This window comes from Apostichopus japonicus, chromosome 17 (assembly GCF_037975245.1).
Source record: "Apostichopus japonicus isolate 1M-3 chromosome 17, ASM3797524v1, whole genome shotgun sequence".
Lineage (NCBI taxonomy): Eukaryota > Metazoa > Echinodermata > Holothuroidea > Aspidochirotida > Stichopodidae > Apostichopus > Apostichopus japonicus.
The window spans coordinates 18,807,133-18,826,799 of record NC_092577.1 but is presented as its reverse complement, the minus strand read 5'-3'; the positions used below and the strand labels follow the sequence as shown (position 1 = coordinate 18,826,799).

The 19,667-nt window shown below is 42.0% G+C and overlaps 1 pseudogene; it reads left to right on the top strand.

Annotated features, from left to right (window-relative positions):
• Nucleotides 1-13,415: 13,415 nt before the first annotated feature.
• Nucleotides 13,416-13,642, top strand: LOC139957818 (U2 spliceosomal RNA; annotated as a pseudogene).
• The last annotated feature ends 6,025 nt before the right edge of the window (nt 13,643-19,667 follow it).

Genomic DNA, 19,667 nt, shown 5'->3' with positions numbered 1-19,667 from the left:
TATATCTGTCCTGTACAGCATAGCATGATGTAACGCAAATAATAATATCATGTGATATGTTAATACTCTACGTCGACTGTGTTCTACTTGATTGTTTCAAAGAACTTATATACCTAAACAAGGAAACATGACATGGTGGCAGCGAATGGAAAGCAGTCCATAGATATAGACAGTCGCTAAGGCATGAAAGTCTTCGAGTCCGCTGCTGGGAAGACAGGGTGTAAGCCACGAGACGGACGTGTAACAAAAACCGTCATTTCAGTTACATTCAGTTCGACCGGACTTATATTTACTTCATCAGTGGAAGCTTGCCATATACTACGTTAAACAACAGTACTGGCATACCATCAGAATCTAGAAGTCATGCTATTTATTCCAATTAGTACTTGTATTGTGCTAGGTGTATAACATCAGCCTAAAGAACAATCAACATTCCAGACCATTGCCTGTGGCTTATATGCGATGCAGGAGCACGTCCACGCATTATTACTAAATACGATGTACGAACAGGCAACGATGTACCGTCTGTGAGGAGAGCGCAGCATATATCTTTAGCGGAATTGGCTACTACAGTTCTGGGCTCGTCATTGGAAGGTCTTCCAGATTCCAAACGTTGAAAGTGTTGTGATATCCCGTATGCAGTGTGCTGTACAAGGTGCAAAACTTGTTTCTGGTCCAGTCTACTTGCTGTCTGGTGACCTGAACTGACGGAGTTCCCAACAGATACTCTCCATGAACTAAGACGAGTTTGTATGACTCGTAAATTTGTTTCATGTACTATATTGTTGAATACCTGGTAAACAAACCTGGTGAGTTTTACGTAACATTAAGCCAAGCTCGTACAAGGTAGCCTAAGCTTGTAAGTTGTAGTAATGTATATTGTATAGTGCTACTGCTAGTGTGCTGGAAATTGTGAAATTCTAATCTAGTTGTTAGTATCCAAATACGTTGTTACCAAAATGGGGGATTCGTATGTTGTGTCTCCACCAACATTTGATTGGAAATCAAGTGACTTACCAACATCATTTCCAAATTTCAAAAAGCATTGTCGCCTAATGTTTGATGGCCCCATGGCACAATCTGCTAAATCAGGCAACACACAAGTCACATATGTACTATTGTGGTTGGGCCAGCAGGGCATTAACATTTTTGGTACATGGAATGTTACAGACACACAACGTGAAAGTTGTGATGAAATTTTCAAGTTGTTTGCGAAACACTGAACCCAAGACAAATTATCGGCTAAGCAGGTTCCAACTTCAAAGATTCAGACAAATGCCTTCTGAAAATGTTGATGAATTCATAACCCGCTGCCGAATCCAGGGTAGTAAATGTAAATTTAATCCAACTGAGCTTGAAATTAGACTGATTGAACAGCTAATAATTGGCACATCACACACGAAGGTGCAGCAAATTCTGTTAGCAAGAACCTTTGAGGCTACAAGGAAACATGGAAGCATTAAATGTACCCTCTATCTCTGTAGAGTATGTGCACAAGGGTCGTACCAATGTCCATCCTGGAAATACCCAGAAGTGTGTTAGGTGTGGACTAAATTATCCACACAGGGGGAAGTGTCCGGCCGAAGGGACAAATAGTAATTATTGTGGAAAGCCAAACCATTGGGAACCCGTGTGTAGACAAAAGAAACGTAATGGGAAGGGTGATCATCGAAAAAGGGGAAGAGGCAGTTTTAAACCTCGTAAGCTCCAAGATGAGCGACATGTAAACGGTTTGACAAATCCACATGTAAACCAGAGTGATTCTCGTAACCTTTCTTTTGATTCAGTATATATTTACAATATAAATGGTCCTCAGAAAATAGCTGATAATCAAGCTGTTGTCAACCTGAACATAGCTATAGGTCATCAGCCAACCACACTAAAAGGCAAACTTGATACTGGTGCCGAAGGATATGTATTGCCGTTGCGTATATTTAGACAAATATATCCTCATTGTATTGATAACAGTGGTAATCCACTGCCCGGATCTACTAAACCTATCGAAACCATGGTCATGTCATGGCTTACAATGATAGCGTCATACGTCATTTTGGTACTCATACCTTAAAGTGCAAGTTTCGTAATATAACTATACAAAGTTAATTTTATGTTGCTGATGTCAAAGGTGCAGCTATTTTGGGATTGAACTCGTCCCTATTATTGAAGTTAGTTACCTTGCATTGTGGAGTGTCTGTTGACACCACTAAAATTGACACTGCAGATGACTTAAGAAAGTTATACCCTGATAGATTTGAAGGGATTGGCAAATTAGAAGGGAACTACCATATTGTTATAAACACAGTGGTTTCACCAGTAATTCATGCTGCTCGTAGATGTCCAATACAAATAATAGATGATGTCAAGAAAGAATTAGATGACACTAGGTGTAATTGAATCTGTAACAGAGCCAACTGATTGGGTCTCTAGTGTAGTGTACTCCCAAAAAGCCAATGGGAAGTGGCGTGTATGCCTAGACCCCAAAGACTTAAACTGCCATTAAGCGTACTCACCATTAAACTTCAACATTGGAGGAAATTACTCATAGGCTTGCACACAGTACCGTATTCTCCAAATTGGATGCTAGACATGGGTATTGGTCTATCATGTTGGATAAAGAATCCAGTTTCCTAACCACTTTTAATAGTCCTTTTGGACGGTATAGGTTTAAAAGACTGCCATTCAGCTTGTCTGTCAGTCAGGACATATTCCAGGCAAAGATGGATCAATGTCCAGGAACGTTTGGAATTTCTGATGACATAGGTGTGTATGGCAAAACAGAGGAGGAACACGATCAAAACCTCCAAAGGCTCATGAAAGTGGCAAGAGAGAAGGGACTTGTGTTCAATTACGAGAAGTGTGAAATCAAGAAGCCAAGTATTAAATTTTTTGCATCAATTTATGACTCACAAGGTGTGCACCCAGACCCTGAAAAGGTTAAGGCTATAGAAAAATTGAAGCCCCAAGTAACAAGAAAGAGCTTCAAGAATTTATGGGAATAGCCACGTACATGTCACCATTTGTTCCAAACCTTTCCACTTGCTCTTCACCATTAAGGTCCTTACTGAAGGCCGACACGGAGTTCCATTGGACAAACTTCCATAAACAATCCTTTAACCAGATAAAGGAACTAATTAGAAAGCAAGTAATTTTGGCATATTTAGATCCCAATAAGGAAAGTGTCATTGAAGTGGATGCATCCATGAAAGGAATTAATGTGTTATTGCAAGATTCTAAACCAGTTTATTTTGCATCAAAAGCCCTAACTAGAACCGAAGAAAGGAGGTTTCGCACCTATATTTATGGGAAATCTTTCATTGTCAAAAGTGACCACAAAGCCACTTGAAATGATAAAACTGAAGAACTTAGGTGCAGCACCACCTAGGTTACAGAGGTTATTATTAAGATTACAAGGTTATGACATGAAGATTCAGTTTAAACCTGGAAAGGACATGCTTATAGCTGGTGCACTGTCTAGGTTCAGTCCACTAGAGGAAGGTCCAGTAGAAAAACAACATGTTACTGTTAACTTAGTTGAATTCTCTGATGAGAAAATTACGGCACTTTATAGTGAAACTAAGGCAGACCCAGAGTTGAACGTCTTGAAAGACGTTATATTAAGTGGGTGGCCTGCAAAGCGCCGTGAAGTCCCAAAACTGATCCATAAATACTGGTCACTGAGAGATGAACTTACGATCGAGAATGGTCTTATCATGAAAGGTGACAAAATAATTATTCCACCAACCATGCAGTCTGAAATAGTTGAAAAAATTCATACTGGGCACCAAGGAGTTGTAAAATGTCAGCTTACAGCTCTTTCTTATGGTGGCGCTACCCTAGTGGCGACGCAACTCGCTCAAGCTCTTGAAATTTCTACTTTTTTCGACACTCGTTCTACACTAGAAGTTCATGGAACATTACTGAACATGGAATCAAAGGTTCTAACGTTTGGATTAGTATTTCTTTTGGTGACGACGTGTTTCGGTTTGGGAGAAAACGATGTGTTTATATCAGCGTCTAGGCTGTACTATTCTCCAGCCCAGCTACATGCCCTACGTAATGTGAAGCGTGTAGGCCTACACACTGGATCACCTAGCCTAACCAACTATGCGGACATTCCGAAAGAAATCAAGAAAAGGAAACGAGGAAAACCGGGAGGTGTTAAAAGACGGATACGTAGACAGAAATGTAAGCCTTTTTTACCAACTATTATTATGGGTAACGTTCAATCCCTGAGCAATAAGATCGACGAGCTATGTGCCAATGTAAACTACCTAAATGAATTTCGGAATGCTAGTCTCATGTCATTCACGGAGACCTGGCTTACTGAACATCATAATGACGCTCATGTATCAGTCAATGGATTCAAGTTAATGCGAGGTGATCGGACTACTGATTCGGGGAAGGAGAAAGGGGGAGGTGTATGCTTATATGTCAACGAGAATTGGTGCCATCCCAACCATGCAACCATCAAGCATCATTCATGTTCTACAAACGTTGAGATTCTGACAGTCAGTTTGAGGCCGTACTATTTACCCAGGGAGTTCTCCCATGTCATTGTACTGTTTATGTTCCTCATCGGAGTGCTGCGAAACTGGCTGCTTTGGAACTGTGTGACGTGATACATGAATTGGAAACGGCATCTCCCGACGCATTATTCATCGTCAATGGGGATTTCAATCATTGTAGCCTCCGGAAAAGTAATGTGCACTACTATCAACATGTGACTTGCACAACACGAGCTACTGCTACCCTGGATTTGCTCTATTCAAACGTAAAGGATGCCTACAACTCCATTCAATTGCCAGCCCTTGGTAATGCCGATCATAACCTCATCAACTTACTACCCAAGTACAGACCTATTGTTCAGAGGCAGAAACCGTCGACCGTGACTGTTCAACAATGGAACGAAGACAGCTTAGAACATCTTAGAGCTGAACTGGATGCTACTGATTGGAATGCCTTTATAGACGCTGCCGGGGACTTGGATGAATTGACGGAAACAGTAAGCGATTACATAAATTTTTGTGTTGAACTTACAATTCCAACAAAGCAGATTAAAGTTTATCCTAACAACAAACCTTGGATTACGAAACGGGTAAAGGACGTCATCAATAGGAAGAAAGGGCTCTTCGGTAAAGGAGATCATGAGGGATTGAAGAAAATCCGGTCTAAACTGAAAAGGATTATTCGCGAGGAGAGGGCAGCGTACAAGGACAAAGTTGAAGGGCATTTTACTGGTGGCAACATGAAGCGCGTCTGGGAAGGCGTGCGCTTGATGAGTGGTTACAACAATAAACCAAAATCTTGCCTATTACCCAGAGTGGATGAAGACTATGCGAACGAACTGAATTGCTTTTATAATCGTTTCGAACGACAGGATTTTTCAGCTGAACACGACGATTTTCAACAGCAGTTCGCAAATTCTGACTGTGACATCACGGTTACTGAAGATGAGGTTCGTCGTCATTTGTCAAGACTTCACTCATCGAAAGCTGCCGGACCAGACAAGCTCTCCCCGCGGGTCTTAAAACAATGTGCAATACAACTTTCGAACATTTTAACGTATATTTTCAATCAATCTTTCACAACCCGTGTTATACCTAACTTATGGAAGCAATCATGTATCATACCAGTACCTAAGACCAGTGCAATATCATGTTTGAATGACTTACGTCCTGTTGCCCTCACTGCTGTGCCCATGAAAGTTTGTGAACGTATATTTTTAGAACGCTTTAGACCATTCGTAACTCCATTTTTAGATCCTTTCCAGTTTGCATACCAATCAGATCGAAGTTGTGAAGATGCCATTCTTTTGATCCTCCATAAACTATATTCTCATTTAGAACATTCTTGCCGAGGACATTTTGCCCGTGTGACATTTTTCGACTTTTCGTCTGCTTTCAACACTATCCAACCACATATTTTAGTCAGTAAACTTAAGAATATGGACGTTTCCGGTGGTTTTATTCACTGGATTTTAAACTATTTAACTAACAGAACTCAGTTGGTGAAACTCAGCCATTCGTGTCTATCCGATGTTATTCTTTCAAATACAGGGGCACCCCAGGGAACAGTTCTAGCACCGTTCCTATTCACACTTTATACGTACGATGCCAGGTCATTAGAACAAGGTTGCTCACTCATCAAGTTTGCTGACGATACTGCCATGATTGGCTTAGTCAATGGTAATGGTGATGAAGCGTATTTACGTCAAATTCAGTCTTTTGTGAACTACTGTGACCTTAACTTCCTCCAATTAAATGTTGCTAAGACCAAAGAAATGATTATTGATTTTCGTCACAATACTAATCCTCCACCCCCTGTTGTTGTCAAAGGAAGTGTAATTGATCGTGTTACGTCATATAAGTATCTTGGGGTAGTGCTGAATGATCACTTGGCATGGGGAGATCATATTGATATATTGGTTAAAAAGTTGAATTCTAGATTGTACTGCCTCCGTAAGATGTCGAATTTTAATGTTCGTCATGACATCCTTGAAATGTTTTATAATTGTACCATTAGCGGGGTTTGGCGTTATAGCTTGGTTTGCTGGGGTGGGAATGTAAACAAACATGAAATAGATCGTATTAATAGCATCATTAAGAAAGCAGAGAGAGTAGTCGGGGAACCCTTGCCTTCCATTGACTCGGTCTACCACAGCCTTCTCGAGTCCAAACTGGAAGCGGTATGGAAGGACCATACCCACCCCCTCTATAAATGTTAATGTCAATGGTTAATGTTAATGGGTTAATGTCAATAAGGATATCGAGGAGATGGTTAGAGTGTGTGTTCATTGCCAGGAACATGGTAATTCCCAGGCCTCAGAACCACTAGAACAACCAGAACTCCCAACTAGACCGTGGCAAGTGATTGGGACAGACTTGTTTTATGTTAGTGGAAATGAGTACCTATTACTTGCTGACTACTATTCTAAATTCTTTATTGTTAAGTCCATACCTAAAGGCAAATCTACTAGTAATACAGTAATTCATATGTGCAAAAGTGTGTTTTCAGAATATGGTATACCTGAAAAGCTAGTATCAGACAATGGAAGTCAATACTCAAGCCAAAGCTTTAAGGATTTTGCAAAACAATGTAATTTTAGTCATATTACCTCGAGTCGTAGGTATCCTCAGTCTAATAGTTTCATAGAGAGACAAGTCGAAATCGTCAAAAACACGATGGTCAAGGCAAATCAGACAAATACAGATGTTTATCTAGCCTTATTGTGTCTTAGAGCAACGCTTGTAGACAGTAAAATACCGTCTCCAGCAGAATTACTGCTCAATCGTAAGGTGAAATCTAATCTTCCTGTCAGAGAACAAAATAAGAATGTTGATCGTGATTCAATTCTTGAGCGTATGCAGGATAGGCAAGACACACAGAAATTCTATCATGATAAAACAGCAAAACCTTTGAGTCCGTTGGTTCCACGATCGTATGAAATTCAAACCGACTCGGGCGGAATCCTCAGGAGGAATAGGAAACATTTAAAGGAAGGGGAAAAGGTTCTACCCCAGTCAGAGATTATAACCGATAACTCTGACCCCAGTTCAGAAATAGAAAATATTCTGGCACCAGAACCACAAGGTCCAGACCCACAAGAAGATGTTTATGTTACTAGGTCTGGTCGGAGAGTAAAGAAGAGAATAATGTTCGATTTATAATTTTGAGAACTTACTATTGTCGCGAAATACTACCAGACTTACACAAAGCCCTTGTAATTATTAAGAAAGTTTAATTGAATTGTAGCCTACCTAAGACTCCCAACTTATTAAAGAAAGGGGGATGTAATGTAATTGAATATGCATTCACATGTACGTGTGCAAACGATGCACTACGTTATATAATCTGCACCTGTATTGGAAGGGTCGAAGAAAAGAACAAAATGAAGTAGTCACAGCCGGTCGTATATAGATATAGTTTGGATGATATAATGATCGCTGTTTATTCAATTCGGAAAAGAAAAAGGGAAAAAGGAACAAGTAAGTAGTCTTAATAGATTGTGTCCAACAAAGCTCTTAAAGACTTCCGTCGATTTTCTTGAACATTTAATCAGCATATCGCTTTAACCCCCCTGAATTTAGCATAAACCCTCATATTCTTCAACAGTGATATCAAACCAGTAAACATACAACTTCTTCCATTAATCTGTATGGCGCCCTTACTGGGCTTACCAAATTTACCTGACTGTCAGACATTTGCATAATTAAGCGCAAATCCCTCTTAAAGAACTGTATACAATTAACTTACTACTGTGAGCGGATGCGAATAGCGACAGTTTCAGAATACCGATGTGGTTCACAGTCACACAAAGGTTCAGTACGATATAGTTTCGGTAAACCTGTAATACAAATGTACAGTAACATAAATACATGCAACAGCAACTCATGTAAACATAAGCTTTTAATGAACAGGTTTCTTAAATAAACACTACAATCAATAGGCAAAGTCCCTCACAAGTTAAAAATCATCGTAGATTGGTCTAAATACTCATTTATGAAAACACCTTTACAATCACAAATAATCAGTAATATATTGAGATCAAATTAACGGTAATTCCAGAGAGAGAGAACCAGAAACCGATAAATAGCGCTGAATGACAGCCATTACAAGCAAGCTAATCATGAAACACATGGGCCTATCTGCCGTGAATAGCCCAAGGCGTACGTAAACTATAATTAGATGAAAACGTGTCTACACGGGTCAATAAACTACAGTGTACATATCGCAAAACCAATACAAGAAGACAATCGTACAACACTCACCTAACAAATTTTACCTTTTACGACGGTAACTTTCTGGAGAAATAGCAGAACTTGGCCTAATTTGTTGCCGCCCTTCTCTCCAGCAGCGCTCTGTTTAGCGCCATTTTGTTCTCGCCTGCTTCACGAGCGCCCCCTAAAATGGAACAATTACTTTTCCGGTTTCACTCGAAACATGTATGCTAATGAGCTGTGTATTTGCATATTGATATATAAGTTAAAGCATGCCGTCTGCTCGTCATTGGTCACCCTGTCCCTCCATGTGTCAACAAGTAACCTTGGACATATCGTCCTAAACGCAAATAATAACATGTTATATGTTAATACTCTACGTCGGCTGGGTTCTACTTGATTGTTCGAAAGAACTCATATACCTTAACAAGGAAACATGACAAAGATTTGACGAGATAGGATTTGATTATTGATTCCGTATAATTTCTTCTCTATCGATTCTCTTCTCTAATCAAATAAAAATACAATGATTTTACTCCGTCAATTACGTATTCGAAAGATGCCGCCTTTTATACAGCCAATAACTTGCTCATCCTACATTAGCTTAACGATATAAAATTAAGTGCGCTGGCACTGATCTGCCCTGATTGGTTGGGAGTTTGGAAGTCCACCCCTTTCTATGGAAACTTCCATACCACGTGAGAAGAACTTTCTCGAATGTTCTACAGACACAATGGAATCTATTTTGGGAAAAGGCCCTGTAACAAGATTCAATAAGATAGTTAAAACTTATCGTGGGAAAACAGAATCCATCACCTAGATAAATATATAAGGCGCATGTAAGGTGTCTCGATGGAGTTTTTCGGGAACATCACAGAGGCAGTATTACTATTTCATAACAGTAAGAAGAAGGGGACCTCGTGTGACACGTGCTAGATTCAGTTTTCTGGGTCTTGAAACTCAACGGAACTCAATGCCTAGCTCTTTCTTTCTTTTGCTGGTCTTTGTATGCTATTCATTGCTTTGTATGCTAACACAATGTCTGATTCACACATGAAAAGTGTGTATCTGTCTGCTATATTTTTGTCCATCTCAATACAGTACAGTAGGGAATAGTGTGCCTTTTAGGTGACTCGCCATGCGGGATCCTAAACGTCACGGCCAAACGGCACTATAGTCTATCGGGGGCAGGCTTGAAAATGTGTTAAAAAAACCATTTTCTTTGCACATATTTATTACCAAGGTTTGTTGGTTGGAAGTTGTAGAGAGATGTCCCGGGAGCCATTGTACATTCTGCTGCTAGACTGTTTTTTTTTTTGGGAGTGTAGCAACGTGGCCTTGTGAAATGTGGTATGTATACGGACCCCAGCCAATGAGAAGCGAGGTATGCAAATGATGGCCTGGTGACATCTCTATGTTCCGACAAAAGAAAAAAATCTGAGCAATGTTTCCAAAATGTCGTTGTACCAAGAAAAAGTAGTTTTGTGACCCTTTTTTGGGACTGAATTTTTTGGAAACCTCATTATTTCGGACCAACATTTTTTAGGGGACTGAATTTTTTTGGACCCACAAATTTTGTAGAAAAAAACAGGGGCCAAAGTTTGTTTCGGAAAACAATTTTGGTCTGAAGAAATGTTGGTCAAAAACAATTTTGTCCGAAGAAATGTTGGTCAAAAGAAATAATGAGTCCACAAATTATTTCGTATTGTCAGAACATAGAGACGTCGGAACATAGAGATGTAACCGATGGCCTTTACCGCGCTGGGAAAAAATCTCGCGTCCCGGGAACATTTTCCGCGATGTTGGATGATTGGAGAGGTGTTATTTTTCGAGTAAACAACAAACAAAGTACGCCACTCTTATACGGTGTACGACAATTACAACAAAGCAGTTCCTTGTCACAGCACCATGCTTGGAGAGATGTTATCTTGCGTGTAAATAACAAATGACCTCACTACGAAGTGTGGGCTAAATGAAAAATCAGCAACAACTATTCACAGCAACATGATAATAGTTTTGAAATGTTATTAAACGTATTAAGAACCAAGGTTTGTTGGTTAGGTCAACAGTTGTTGGATGCTAAAAAGAGGTAATACTTTACGAGTAAACAATAAACATATGACGCCATTGTAACAGGTTGGACGAAATTAAAACTCAGGAGTTCCTTGTAACAGCAACATGGAAACGACATAATTTAAATGTGCTTGCACTTATTTAGAAACAGGATGTGTTGGTTGAAAGTAATGGAGGGATATCACAATGATATTAAAAGAGTTGTTGGGTGCTAGGAGAGGTCGTCCAAAGCCCGACCTGAATAGTCTCCGTGGTTCAACTACCACACAGACCCTTTGTGACGCTGTCCGGGATAAGCTTCATGAGATTAATAAACTTTATGAAATCTCCACGCTCATTCATACGAATGCTGTTGAAGCATGCAACGTTGCTCCTTTCCGTATAATCAGCCTTATCTGACACCCACAACCATACAGCTAATTCAAGACGAGAGAGAAGCAAGGAACACTGCTGAATTTCAGCGACTTCGTAATGCTGTAAAACGTGCATGCAAAGGTGATATGGAAAAATGGTTACTTCAACAAGTACAGATTATCAATCGTGCTTTCTCTACAGATGATACACGAACGCTTTTCAAGACTACCAACCATCTCACAGTGAAACCAATTGCACCTTGGCCAACATCAAAGATAAAAACGGCTGTGTTCTACTGACTGTTGATGATAAAGTTCGACGCTGGGAAGAATATGCTCGCGAACTGATCCATTCTGACCACCAACGACCTGCAGTCATCCGTTATTCATGCACTCCCCACCCACCAACATCAGAAAAGATCAACACTGCAATCAAGAGCTTGAAAAACAACAAAGCACCTGGTTCTGACCTAGTCCTAAGCGAATTCATCAAATCAGTAGCTGAAGATGCTCATAGTCGCCTTGCGTTGGATAATGCGGTGCAAGATATGTGGTTGACATGAAACTGGCCTAACTCTCTAACTAACTCAAGATACATAGTTCTCCATAAAAAGAACGACCGTGGCAACTGTAGTAATTACAGGACACTGGCTCTCATTAGCCACATGAGCAAGATTATCCTCAACATAATCCAGCAACGATTGATTCCTTTTGTTGCATTAGAAGTTTCAGATGCACAGTGTGGATTTGTCCCCGGTAAATCTACTGTTGATGCAATTTTCCGTGTTAAAGGCCTGGCACAAGCTTACATTGCAGTAAAAACAACCCTTACATCTTATTTTTGTTGACTTTCGCAAAGCATTTGACAGTGTTATTCACACGAAGCTTTTGGAGATGCTACGTAGACTTGGTATGGCAGAGGATTTAGTCCGGATCATTGAGAATCTCTAAAGTGACGCACACGGTACCATCTCATGGAAGGGTCATACCTCTGCTCCGTTTCCAACGCCAGCCGGTGTACGACAGGGATGCCCAATATCGCCATCTCTTTTCAACATATACACAGAGTACATAATGCGTGAATGGGACGAACGCACCAATCATCTGCCTGCCCCAAATGTTGACAGTCTTGCCTGCAAGGAACAACGCTATGCAGACGATCTAGTCTTGTAGCTGCTGCTGATGCTGAAGCAATGTTGAATATCTTAGGAGACATTGCTGATGACTATGGCTTGGTGATTCATCCTTATAGAAGTTTAAATAATCATATATTCTAAGTGTTGATAACATCTATTATAGGGGCAACCCTCTGAAGCGTACATCTGAGTTTAAATACCTTGGCACCTACATCACCTACAATCTCAACGATAGTCGTGAGATCCGTGCTCGTGTAGCCATGACAAAGGCGACTCTCAACAATTGTGCATATTTGAAGTCGAATCGTATCTCTATGGATGTTAATCTCCACCTGACCAGAGCTCTGCTTGCATCTCGTCTTACTTACGGTTGTAGCACCTGGACCATAAAAGCGGCTGACATGAACCGCCTTGACGCTTTGGGTAGAGAAATTTGGCGACGTTTGCTTCGTCTCACATGGAAAGACCATGTGTCGAATGATGAACTAAACACGAAGATCGCGGGGCGATGGCTGTTCTCTTCTGAAACTGTTCTTCAACATAACGCAAAATGGTTCGGACATGCAGTACGTTGTGGAGGCCTTACATGTGCTGTACTTTGTGGGCTACCCTGTGGTTACAAACGTAAGAGATTGACAGTCAGCTTGCAGCTTGGTTAAGCCAGTGAGGCTTCTTCTCAAGTTCCTACTTGCAGGATGATCCTAAATACGTTCTTAAATACATACATTTAATTGTAGGAGTCACATAAACAGTAGCATTGTAGCTTTGTTTAAGATTCTGATGAAGCAAACTATCCATTCAGTACTCAGTCTCATTTTTTGTAGCAGGGTAGCATTGTTTAAGATTCTGTACTCACTCAGCAGAGTGAGATTCTGTACCTTCAGTACTCATTTTTGGAGAGTACTGTGGTCAAGTGGTGAAGGCAGTGGACTGGTGATCTAAGGCTTGCAGGTTTGAGTCCTGGCCGGATCATTCAGTTGTTTCCTTGGGCAAGGCACTTTTTCGTCAGTGCAGCTTCCCATCCAGGAGATACTTGTCTCTAGGCTTGACAGGTTTTCGTTGACCGGGGTAATATTGTTAGGCGCCTCAGGCATCATTATCTTTCAATAGGTCTACGCCTTTTCTTTCCCCAATATTATGCTTCTCGGCCTTTTGGCTAAGATCATGTGTAGTATCTGTTCCCTTAGGGAATGGTGATACACACCTGACGATGATCACACAGTCACAGTCCCGATGCAAGGGGACTGGGGCTGAGAGCGGATCAGTCGTTTGGTAGTTTGGTTTTCGTGCCCAGGTTCTTTCCTGGGTGACTTTTTCTTAAAAAGTATTATGGTTAATATTTTTTAGCATGGAAAGAACCTCCATTAAACCTCCCTACAGGGTACAGCTTAGCATCATCAGGACATTCCTTTTCTTCAGAGTTTTCTGATTGCAACGGGTTGATAACTGAAGGAGTCATCAACGGTACTGTGGTACTGAATCAGTACTGCGAGTGCGGCTGTCCTGCAAGCGCTAACAAGGTCACCAAGCAGGCCGCTGTCCTTGACTTCTTTAGCAGTAGATACACAGGGTTGGGCTCTCTGGAGCCCTCCGGCGCCCAGGTACGGGGCTTTTGACTACCATCCTCTCAGACAACACGACGGTGGTAACATACTGTAGCTACGTCAACAGACATGGTGGCACCAGGTCAGAGAGATATTGCCGTCTGGCAAGGGAGACCCTCACCACAGCTACAGAATCTGGCATGGCCCTACAAGTCTCTCAGATAGCCAGAAAGGAGAATGTGATGGCCGATGCTTTGCCCAGGGGACAGCTCCACCCTGACGAGTGGACCCTTTCGCAACGAACATGAAGTAGGTTTTTCCACATGTCCAGCAGACCTCTGATAGACCTGATTGCGACACAGGGCAACAATGGGCTGCTCATCTTTGTTCAGGCGGCCCACCCGCAGGCCTTCCACATAACGCCAGGTCCCTGTCGCGAAACGGACCGGAAGCTTACATCTTCCCCCTCTTGGCAGGGTCAGCCATCATAGTGGCCCCGCTGACCCCGGTTCGGGCAAAAGTTATCTAGCTCCTAGCGGACGAGCCAGCAATCCTGCCGGACAAACAGTCGGTTGTCCCATAGACGGGGCGCTGGCTCACCCGGACAGCAAGGGCCTACAATTAGGTGCCTGGAAATTGTCTGGTGTTTCCTTAGACAGAAAGGACTTTGGCCGCCAGAGTGAGAACAACCTTGGTACTTACGTTTTCTGCCTACGGAGATTCGGAGTATGCCGAACGAGACAGACTCTGCCTACCGTGGCCTTTCTAACCTTGATCGCTGACTCCTTACCCACACTGTTCCAAGAAGGGAGGCAGGGTGTAGACGATCAAAGACTTTCGTTCGGCTGTTGCCGCCTTCCATCAGGGGCTTCCCCTACGGCTCCACGCCAGGCAGCAACGGCTCGCCTTGACTAAGGTGCCTTCAGTCCTACGGTTTGTGGGGTGCTGATAGTTCTCGACCCCTCCTTCGCTAGAACCAGGTTTGGGCTCTCCTACCGGGAGACATCATCATCCCAGAGATCAAGACCTTCTGTTTGATCCCCGAGGACAGACTACAGTATGGTTTCCCATTAGGGCACTGAAGTGGTACCTCAACAGAACACAAGATCTCTTGGGTACTTCGACATCTCTGTTCTTCCTCCTTCGAGTGCCCCACTCAGCAGCCTGGGAGGATACCTTGTCCCGCTGTTTGGTGGAAGCCATCCGCCCTCTGGCTACAGGTCCAGGCAGATCCATGGCTCACAACAGCAGGGGTTTCACTGCTTCTACAGCCCTGTTCGCAGGTTTTCCAATAGTGGACATCTGCAAGACGACGGCGTGGAAGACTCCAATCGCTTCGTCGCCTGCTACTTATCGGACATATCACAGGCCGATTTGGCTATGGTCGCTCGATGATACGAGCTCCGGGGGTCCCACCCCTCGGGCCTCCCACCATCGGACAGTGCCACTCGGTGCATAGGTTGTGGGGAGACAGGTAAGTGGGGAACGAAGTAAATATTATAAAACTTACTGGTTTATATATTTACGAGTGACCCACTTACCTGTCTCCATTTCCCGCCACCCTTCCCCGAGGGAGGTGGGACGCAGCCGGACGGGGGAGCGGTCGTTCGACCTGACTCACGACTCCTCGCGTTTCGTCGATAGACATCGCCACCCCCTGGGTCGCCTGCGGCTACTTGTCTATCGGTGGGTGTTGTTTCCTTAGTTTGGTTTACCAGGTTACTCTTTACCATCTAAGGTAGTATGGGCCTCGTCCCCTTGTTCGATTAGGCCTCTGTAAGTGTAGGGGGAGGCACGCCTACGGGGTGACGGAGGGCGGACCCCCACCCCGACTGTTCAGGGTGGGCTCCGCCTGAAGGCGTCAGCAGTCTTTGTTAGCGTTAGATTTTTCCTTCTCGGCGAGCTCGGCGGGTGGCAGGGTTTACCCGCCACCCTCCCCGAGGTCGCGTCAGGGGCCACTTTGTGGGAAAGTGGTCTCAAAATGAAGGAAGGCCATTAGGGGGCAGTGAGGGTGTACAGTGTTAAAAGATTACCAGGGCATTCTAGACACGGTAGAATGCGGTCGTTCTGCAGCCCAGCTACTCGAAGATGGCAGGCACCGGATTAACATTATAAAAAGTTAGAAACCTAAGATTGTTCATAATCTTCGGGGAGGTCACCGGGCCATTTTGGCTTATGACTATTGATTGATTGAGGAGGAGAGGTGTAATTTTACGAGTAAACAATATACATATGACGTCACTCTTATAAGTTTGTAAGATAATGAAAATAGAGCAGCTTCTTGTCACAGCAAGATGATAAAATAATTTAAATGTTCTTGCACTAACAGTCTTTAGGACCAGGTAATGTTGGTTGAAAGCTATAGGAACGTCTCAGGAACATGTTAACAGTTTGTTGGGTGCTAAGAGAGGTTTTATGTAAAGAGTAAACAATAAAGAAATAACGTCATTCTTATACATTGTACTGTACCACAATTAAAACACAGAGCAGTTCCTTGTCACGGCAAGATGATAAAATAAGTAAAGACAGTATTAAGAACAAGGATGTGTTGGCTGAAGTAATAGAGGAATGTCCGAAGAATATTTTAAGAGTTGTTGCAGTCGTACAGTTACCAACACCCTAAGCCACTTGCTTAGGACGAAGTAGTCTTCCTCTGTTATGTGTAAACAGAATGTCTTGGGCAATAGCATTTTCATCCTTTCATGAAATCTCTGTTCAGCAGCTTTTGAGCCGTTTTCCAGCATCTCGTGTCAGACACTCAGACAGCTTTTCTGTCTGCCTGCTAAATGCTAAATAGCTGGAAACTTACAAATGCCAACTGGCATTGTTAGGTGTACAAAATACAAGAAGGGATCTGAGAGTGTGACTGGGCAATACTGTAGCATTGCCTAGGCCTATACACTTAGTGGCCTGTATATAAGCTACATTACACCCTACATTTGTTTGTGTGTGTGTGTGTGTGTGTGCCAGTGCTAGCAGCAGTCATAGAGTCATATTTTAGCTACAAAATTGATTCATGTTTACAACATTTTATCAGTAAAATCCATATACAGGGATGAGCCTGGGGTAAAAAAAAAATCACATAACTTTGTGGGTGATACTATACTAAAGCAGAGGGCGTCAGTCAGCACGCAGTGCGACACAGTTATAGGCGGGGACCATGGGCCTGCCTTAGTTGCCCGTGGTAGGGTCCATGGGCAACGCCTTATTTGGGGTATGGGGGTCGAAGCCCCCAGACGCTCTGAGAAAATTGAGGTTTAAAGACATTTTGGTGCCTATCTTATAAAGAATTTTAAATTTATTACAACTCTCAAAGCAAAGTTTCACACTCAAAATGCGCACACTGAAGCCACATGCCTAGCCTGTCGTTTGCACCCTACTTGATGATATCATAATTAAAAAGTTACTGTTCGTAAAATGTACACAATGGTCAGTTTTAATGTGGAATAACATTCAGCAGCTACAGCACTACACTTCTCCTCGATTGTCCCTAATCTAATGATACTAAAATATTGATAATCATGGGAAACTTTTGAAAATATCGTTGGAATATTGTTGGGAACGTTATGAAAATCCCAGAAAAATTTACGGTATAGGCTCCAGTTTGCGTATGCTACAGTGTGTTAGGATAATAGTTTTGTCCCCCTGCAGGTTGGATATGCATCGGTAATGAAAAACATAAATGACGGATGAAATAATATAGTAACGCTGTCGTTAGAAATTCACGGCATTCGGCAGGTGTAAATTTCGGAGGTAGAAAAGAAATCACGGAAATCCGCAATATCAGATTAATATACCCTCCCCCCCCCCATTGGTTCATAGGCCTATATCTTTTTATCATGTAAGTCATTTGATCAATTCCCCTATATCGAAAGAAGTCTGTTAGCTGTTCATAAATAACCCACACGGCACCATGTCCTACGACGTAAGTCAGCTGCGGTTCCGATTTTCCTATTAAAAAGGAGTCGGAAATTTGCCGCCATTTTGTAACTAGACAGACTGCATGGTCGTTACTACGACGCAAAACTTTTCCCTCCTGCCTTTAGGTATATTAGGGAAAACATCGCAGGAGCTTTCAATGTTAACTCACTCTTTCCACAGTACCGTGATACACAACACCTAGCTGGGAGAACAAAATACACATACACGGGTGTGCGAAAATGATCACGCGATGAACCGATATTTTTTTAGCTAGCTAGGTGGTTTGCTATTGTGGGTTTTCATATTGCGTTGTTAACTAGACTATTAATTCGTGTGTGAGCGAACGTACAAACCAAGCTGTTATAACGAAAGGATCGGCAGTTATTTTTTTTTCAGTGATTTATTTCACAGTATTGTGTCATCTTTTTAAACGTGCGGCGCCCGTTGACTGAAAAGTACATATGGAGGGCCATTTTAGCGTTATTTAAAAAAAAAATTTCGCCCCCGTGATTTCTTTTGTGGGCCGATTTTTCAACTTCATAGGGCGAATCGCCCTTCGCCCCGTCTATTTTGAGCCCTGCTAACATGGGTATTAGTAACAGGCCTACAATTACCTTCATCGTTCGTGTATTGAATCATATAAGCACCTTCTAGGCATGGAAAATTGCCACCCTCGGTTTGCCAACTGTTGGCTGTACATTTGGTTAGACTTTCAGCCCATCGATCTCTTGTTATGCAGACGAATTGTAAACACGTACACACGTTACATACACACAGTTTGTGCATATACATCACGCCGAGTCGAGCAGTTTCTGTATCACCTGACATATCACATGATACACATTAAGGATTTTGATTAAATCTTCACTGTCTTCACTCCCCACTCTGACAAAGAAAACTCAAGTCAAAGAAGCCAAAACTGTGCAGTGTGTTTATATCAATTGGTCAATCAAAGGCAAACTACTTTTAAGGCAAGCAGTTTCTTTGAGTGTTACAGTCTTGCTATTTTATAGTTGTGGGGTTTGCGTGCAAGGCCCGTCCACCTAAATGAAATATACTAATAGCTAGGGACTGATAAAGTCTAAACAATTTGTTCATATCTTACTTTGTTCAAGGTTAATTGTAGGTTTTAATTACCTCTTTTCTTATTGCTACTATATGCTTCAGGTTTCAGGGAAATCCGGCTGGATCTAACCATGTCACACGAAGTTTTCATCAGAAACATCAGAGAATTGTTTCCCCTTCTTGCTGATGCTGACTTCACCTTGTACTATACAAAAAGGTGAAGAAATGTTGTTCCGCTGCCAGAGGAACAAACTCCTCAAGGCATAAGAGATCTTCTTGGATGGACATACCGTGGCCGGACAGTTGTAGTCCGAAGAAATAAAATACCACTGATAAGAGTATTCATTGTTATTACAAAGTTAATTGCAAATGGATTGCAGAAAAATTTAACATTGAGCAAATGTAAATAGGTGGATAAATTTCTTTGATAATCATGGTAAAGTGTGAACGTATCAGGTAATAGTTTTGCTATTTGCTATTTGAACCATTTTTTTCTTGTATAGTAATTAAATGATGAGTTGACCACTTTAATAGCATACTGCAATGTTGCAATGATTTCATTTAGTCCGACAAAATGAAATGTTGTTGCACCCAATATGCTAGTGGGTGCATATTGCTACCCACTAGCATTTCAGATTCCTGCTTTGAACACGGAATCATGCAAGTTGAATATATGGAATGCTTCATTAAGGACAAACTGGAACCCTTATTCTGGTTGTTTATCTGTTTTGTAAGGAATATACTGAAGCCTAGGGGACATTGCAGTGATGACTTGCTCCCTTCATGAAACTTGTCAAAAAAAGTGCAGGAACTTTTGTACATATACTGGTAGGTGTTTTATAGCATTACAAATTCCCA